Here is a 6417-nt window from a genome sequence, read left to right on the forward strand (position 1 = left end):
AGGCTATTTTCAGAAAACTCTTTTGCAAATACTACTGTAGCTAAATTCTAGAAAACCACTGAAAGGGAAAACAAACAAAAACAAAATGAAGAGGTTTGGCACTGAGGGAGATAAAAGGGACCAGAGAAGAGGCAACTTCTGGAGAGAATGCATAAGGGCCAGACGGATTCTGTTTAGGAGAATATTAACACCTGAACGTCCCACACACACCCCTGCCAAACATGTGCCTTTTCCAAGCCCAGAGTTCTGAATCATTAGAGAAAAAAAACTCAGTAGCAGAGTGGAGTAATGCAAGCCTGTAATCCCAGCACTCTGGGAAGCTGAGGCAGGAGGATTACTGCAAGTTTGAGGCCAAACTAAACTGCATCATGAGCTTGAGACCCAACCTGAACTACAAATCAAGGTCCTGTCTCAAAACAAAACAAGAACCATAAACAGAAGTAAAACAAAATAAATTAAAACAGAGTCAGGGATTTAGCTCAGTGGGAGCTGCTTGCCACCTGCTTCACAAGCATAAGGTCCTGAGTTCAATCCCCAGCACCAAAACAAAATAAAGAAAAATAAATTAAAACAAACATGAGGCCAAGAGCAAACAGGTCATAAAAGAAGACTAAGGATACAGAGAAGACAAGGGACACTCTGGGGAGAGGTCTGGGCTGGCATAAGCATTTGGGTGTCATCACTGCACTGCAGAACCCACGAGGGGACGTGACCCAGAAAGACGACATAGACCATGAGGAAGGAGGAACTAGGGATGGCGCTCTTAGCAGAGAGAGCTTTCAAAGGTAGAGAAGGCAAAGACAAGCCGGGAAAGATAGGAAGGAGGAGTCCAGGAGACAAAAGAGTAAGGCATGGGCGGGGTCATGAAAGCCTAGAAATGAGAGCTCGAAGAAGGAAAGGAAAAGAACAGCACGTACTGAAGAGCAGTCACGCAGCTGGAGGCGGGATAGCTTGGCAGCGGGTCATCTTCGGGCCCTTCTGCCCCTCTGAGCTGTAGCTGCAAGGGCGGATGGTCAGCAGCCTTATCGCACGCGTTGAGAGAGTTCGTAGGAGCTGAGAAACACCTGTCCGCTGAGCTCAAAGTGACAAGAGCCCCGGGGCCTCCACCTGTAATTAAACAGGCAAGCCCTAGAGGTTTGGTCTTAGTTCTGCATTTATGAAGATGCTGCCCGAAAGGGCCAAGAACATCAAGTGCCCAACTCTGTGCCCTACGTGTATGTATTTTTTCCGGAATGATATTTACAGCTTTTCTAAATCCAAATTCCCCAGTATGAGGAGACAAGGAAACAAATCACTGAAAAGAGACAGGGTAGGATTCTAAGCCCTCAAGAAGAGTAAGGTCATACATCACCAAGCCAGGGCTCTAAGGGACCAGAAGAGAAGGAACTGCAGGAAGGCAGCTCCCCTGGGAGCATTTAATCGGCCCTACCTGGGAGCTACTTGAGACAACAGATGAGCAGGCCTTGACAGGAAAGCAGAGGAAATGAGCTGTGCGCTGGAGCTGCAGAAGACCCCTGAAAGAAGTCCGTGGTTCCTAGATGTCGGGAAGGTAGGCAGCAAGGGTGGATAAGGGGAGGTTGGATTTGATCAGCGTGCACGTATGGAAATATCACACCGAACCCCATTAACATGTGCATCTGCTATGTAGTAACCAAAAATAAAATATAATGATTTCTTTCATTCAAAGCATGAGAGGGCTGGAAATCCAGAAACGCCATCCACTCACTTCACAAATATTTAACAAAGGCCTGCTACATGCAGAGGGGAGGCCAGGCCTTGGGAAGACGCCCCCTTCAGAGAGCTCACACTTAAAAAGAGTTTGTTTCCAAAGTGAGATGCTAAAACTTGAGGTCTCACAGGTGAAAGCAGATCTTTGTCACCACCTCAGGTCAGGTTCGCGCAATTATTTCATTCCTAAGTCACAAGGATCACAGGTGGGAGAAACAAAGAAAAAGAAAGCAAAACCTCACGTGCCTGGCGCTTCTGCCCACCGACCTGCCCAGGCTGATCTAGGTGCTCACTTGAGTCATGAGGGGAGAAGGGAGCGTCGGGAGGAAAAATAAAAAGTGAGAGGAAATTAACATGTTAAAACTCTGCCCTTCAACTTTCAGCTGACATTGCAGCGCGGCTCTTTCCAGCTGCTTTGGCCATGTCAAGAAGTGGCCGTGATTTATTGTGCCACCTCTGTAATTTCAGGGCTCGTGATCTCCCACCGGAAGCCGTGACAAGTAAGGTTAACTGCTGTGTAGAGAGACAGTATGAGTAATGCGCGGCGCACGGCGCTGGCTCTGATCTGCAGTGTGAGACGGGGGAAGCAGAGATGTAACCATTGGTTAAATTCTTTCCAGCTGAGGACCATGCATGGGTGTTTGTGTGGGAAAAATACCCTGAACTATGTGAGAAGCCCTTCCCTTGTCCTTGTTCCCTCACAAATACGCAAGCGGTCAACTTGACTCACGTTTACATCTTGTGTAGTCAGGAGTAGCTACTATTAAGCTTCTACACCACGCCAGGCCCCGCCTACATATTTTATATTCATTGCTTCCATTGATCTGTCTCCCTTCCGGTTAAGCCCATTTGCAGATGCGAAGAATGAGACACAGAAGGTTGGGTGACTCATCCAGGAGTACAAAGCAAAACACCAAGGGAGTCTGACTGCTGCCTTCCCTGCTACGCTCTCCCTGGATCCTTTGGATTCATTTAACACAATCCACTAATCTAAGTTGTGTCACAAGCTTATGTACATCTCTAAAGGCCTGAGGAGTGGATTGCATGGAAAATAATTCCTTTTTTCTTGCAAAACCAGTAAATGGGGGTCTAGAGCAGGAATTTTTGCGATTACCTACAAATGTCCTATTGATGTAATTGCTTTTTCTCACGCTTATGTCTCATTTTCCCCCACATTAAGGAGAAAGGGGAAGGAAGAACTAACACTGATTCAACACCAACTCTGTTCTGAGCAGTGCATCCCACCCAGAAGCTTCACAGGGATTCTTCACGTGGGTGTCATCTTCATCGTTTAGAGAGAGAAATGGAGGCTGGAGAAAGTGAAGGACATCTTCCCAGGTCTACCTGTGGGAGGGGTAGAAGTGGCCATTAAGGCATTAGCAATCCCATTTCACTAGGACCAAACTCATGCTATGTCTACTTTAAAAACTTTGGGGGGGTCCTGATAGTCACCTCTCTGTATCCACAAGTCCTATAGCCACAGATTCAACCATCTATCAGAAATATGTTTTTTAAAAAGACACTGGGTCTGCACCAAACATAATACAGACTTTTTCCTTGTCACGACCTAGACAATACAGTATCATAATGATTCCATAGCATTCCCCTTGAGTTAGATATTATAAGTAACCCAGAGATAGACTTAAGTGTGTGGGAGAATGTCTGTGGGTGAGGTGCAGCTATTATGCCATTTTTCTACAGGGGATTTGAACATCCACAGATTTTATGCAAAGAAGTCCCAAACCAATTTCCCCCTCAAATACTGAGGGACAATTAATTATTCTCTATCTTACCACAGATAAGGAGAAATGGAAGGGAAAGAAAAAGGACAGGAAGAAACTGAGGAGCGGGGTTGGGCTGGCCTCTGGGTCTTGGTAACCCTGAAACAATGCAGAAATGGCTCCTCCATTCCCCATGTTTCCTCAGTCTCGGGTGCCAAGGCTTTCAATTACTTTTGTGTGGACAACAACCTTGAAGTTGTACACTCCAAGTTTATTCTCTGGCAAAAAACCAAACTCTCCCCACTGTCTGGCACGTGCGCAGTTCCTGCGTGAGGCCTTCTGCTCTCCGAAGCTCCTGAGGATGGGTCAAGGATGTGAAGTTATTGGGATTTTGTCCCCCACAGCGACTTGGCTGACAGAGATGGGAGTTCCTGTGGAAGGAGGCAAGGTCCTATCCTCCCCTCTTCACACAAATACCATCTTAATCTTACCTTTCCAACTTTTCACTTTCCCTAAAGAGTTCTTGAAAGTCGATTCAAATCTCACTTTAAACTCTTTTTCTGTTTAAAGAAAGAAGACCGCTGTTGTTTTCATCTAATGGACAAACTGTGCTGTGACTGGATTTGTAACAAGTGTATCAAAATGCCAAAAAAGTGTGTCAAAAATAACATATAGAAAACTCAGGGGAAACATGTTATAGTCCTAAATGAGCATTTTTATTTCTCTGTCTTAGAATTTGTTAGTTTCCTCTCAAGGGTCTTAATAAACTTCAAAGAAACACACAACACTTAATGAACACAATTTAAGGGCCAATTCAGCCCTTGATACTCCTATTACTGTCAAAACATCTCTCACTCGTATTCGTGAGTTCTCTTCCTCCAAGTCTCTCTATTCACTTTCTTCTTCAGTGGATGCTTATTTTCCCAACACCCAACACCTCCAAAGTACATGCATGTTGCCACAAAGTTAATCATCTAAAAAGAATTAATTTCAATTTATTTTCTTTGTCATTGTTGGAGAAAACATCACTAAGCATTTCCTGACATGTTACAGATAACTGTCAGATTCAAGGCAATCCCAAGCTGCCACGGTTTTGTGTATTTAATTTAATTGGCTTCAAATAATATCCAAGAGTCTATAGGCAATATTCTAGCCTTTCACGGTCTGGCTAAGAAAAGATAAGAATATCTAAACTTCAGAATCTGCTCGGCTCATTTCTAAGTGTGATGGTAACTTTTTTTATAACCTGAAGATAAAATACCTACTTCCATCGAACTCCAGTTTAATCGAATGCCCTGAAGCTCCCTGAATGTCCTGACTGCCACACCTCAGTGGCCATCTACTGCTTTTGGTCTACTCTGGTTCCCCCCTGCAGAGACAAAGCATGACCAGGGAAAGCAGTCAAAGTCAAAATGTCCCCCTTTTCCATGATCAGGTAGACCTATGGCATAGCGGGGCCACAGTTACTTTCGCAGGAATTACTTTGATTCTAGACAGGAAACAACGCCTCTTTTTAACTCCAGGACAGTAAAGGTAACAGAAGCCCAGGAGCTGGTGGCCATGTTTGCCTCAGTGTACAGAATGGCTTTATAAGCATGGAGCCAACAAAAGCAGCCAAGAGCTGAAAAGAACCACCTTGATAACAGCATTCAAACCCTTGGATCCCGCTGTATCTGAGATGCAGGTCACATGAACTAGTAATTTCCTTTTGTGCTTCTCTGAATCCCTGAATAATATACTTGATTCTTCCCCTAGGCACTGGGGAGTGTTTCATAAACTAGAAGACATATGGCTTCTTGTGGGTGGGTTTCCTGCTTCTCTATTGACATAGCTGTATGCTGCAAAGATGCACATTGCTTATGCTGAAACTTAAGAAAATTTTAAAAAGTACAAACCCATAATATTATATAAAGTAACACATTTAAAACCTTTGAGTACAGCAGTACTGAGGAGGTCACTAAGGGATCCAACATCAACCCGAGCAAGAACCAGCCAGATGACCGCTTGAGCTGGGATACAAGCAAGAAGGAGCTGATGGAAAATTTGCCTCGATTTGGGGAAGCTGTAGACTGCACAATTAAAACAGACCCAGTCAAGGGAAGAGCAAGAGGATTTGGATTTGTGCTTTTCAAAGATGCTGCTATCATTGATACGGCTTTGGAACTAAAAGAACACAAACTGGATGGGAAATTGATAGACCCCAAAAGGAACAAAGCTTTAAAAGGGAAGGAATCCCCAAAAAAGATTGTTGTAGGTGGCTTGAGCCCAAATACTTCTGAAGAACAAATTAAAGAATATTCTGGAGCCTTTGGAAGATTGAAAATATTGAACTTCCCATGGATGCAAAACAAATGAAAGGAGAGGATTTGTTTTATCCCATACACAGATGACAGGCCAGTCAAGAAACCGACAGCAGATAACATCAGATTGGTTCTGGAACGTGTGCAATCAAGGTTACATAACCCAAGAAGGTGTATCAGCAGCAAGAGCAACAACAGAGAGGAGGAAGAGGTGCTGAAGCTGGTGGACGAGGTGGCTCTAGGGGTCGTGGCCGAGGTAAGGGCCAAAACTGGAACCAAGAATTTAACAACTACTATGATCAAGGATATGGAAATGACAATAGTGCCTGTGGTAGTGATCAAAACTATCGTGGCTGTGGATGAGCAGACTACGGTGGTCAACAGAGCACTAAGGCAAGGCATCTCGAGGGGGTGGCAATCTCCAAAATGATTACCAGCCCTAATAAAGAGGAAGACACTGGAGAAAACAGGAGATGCTGGAGAAGTCTTGCAGGACGACATTGAAGGTTGGTCTTCTGTTGCTCTAATGATTATTTTGTAAAAGACCTTTTAGAGTACAAGACACAACTGTGTCCAACTGTATATAGCAGCCAGTTAGTTTTCTATTTTTACTTTGTCCTTTGCTATGCATTATGACTCAGTGTGGATTTGTTCATAGAAATGTTATT

General features: G+C 44.2%; 1 pseudogene; it reads left to right on the forward strand.

Annotated features, from left to right (window-relative positions):
- The first annotated feature begins 1483 nt into the window (after positions 1-1483).
- LOC104876142 lies at positions 1484-6192 on the forward strand (annotated as a pseudogene).
- Positions 6193-6417: the final 225 nt, after the last annotated feature.

The sequence above is a fragment of the Fukomys damarensis genome, unplaced genomic scaffold (genome assembly GCF_012274545.1).
Source record: "Fukomys damarensis isolate Sample0158 unplaced genomic scaffold, DMR_v1.0_HiC HiC_scaffold_30, whole genome shotgun sequence".
NCBI classification, from domain to species: Eukaryota; Metazoa; Chordata; class Mammalia; order Rodentia; family Bathyergidae; genus Fukomys; species Fukomys damarensis.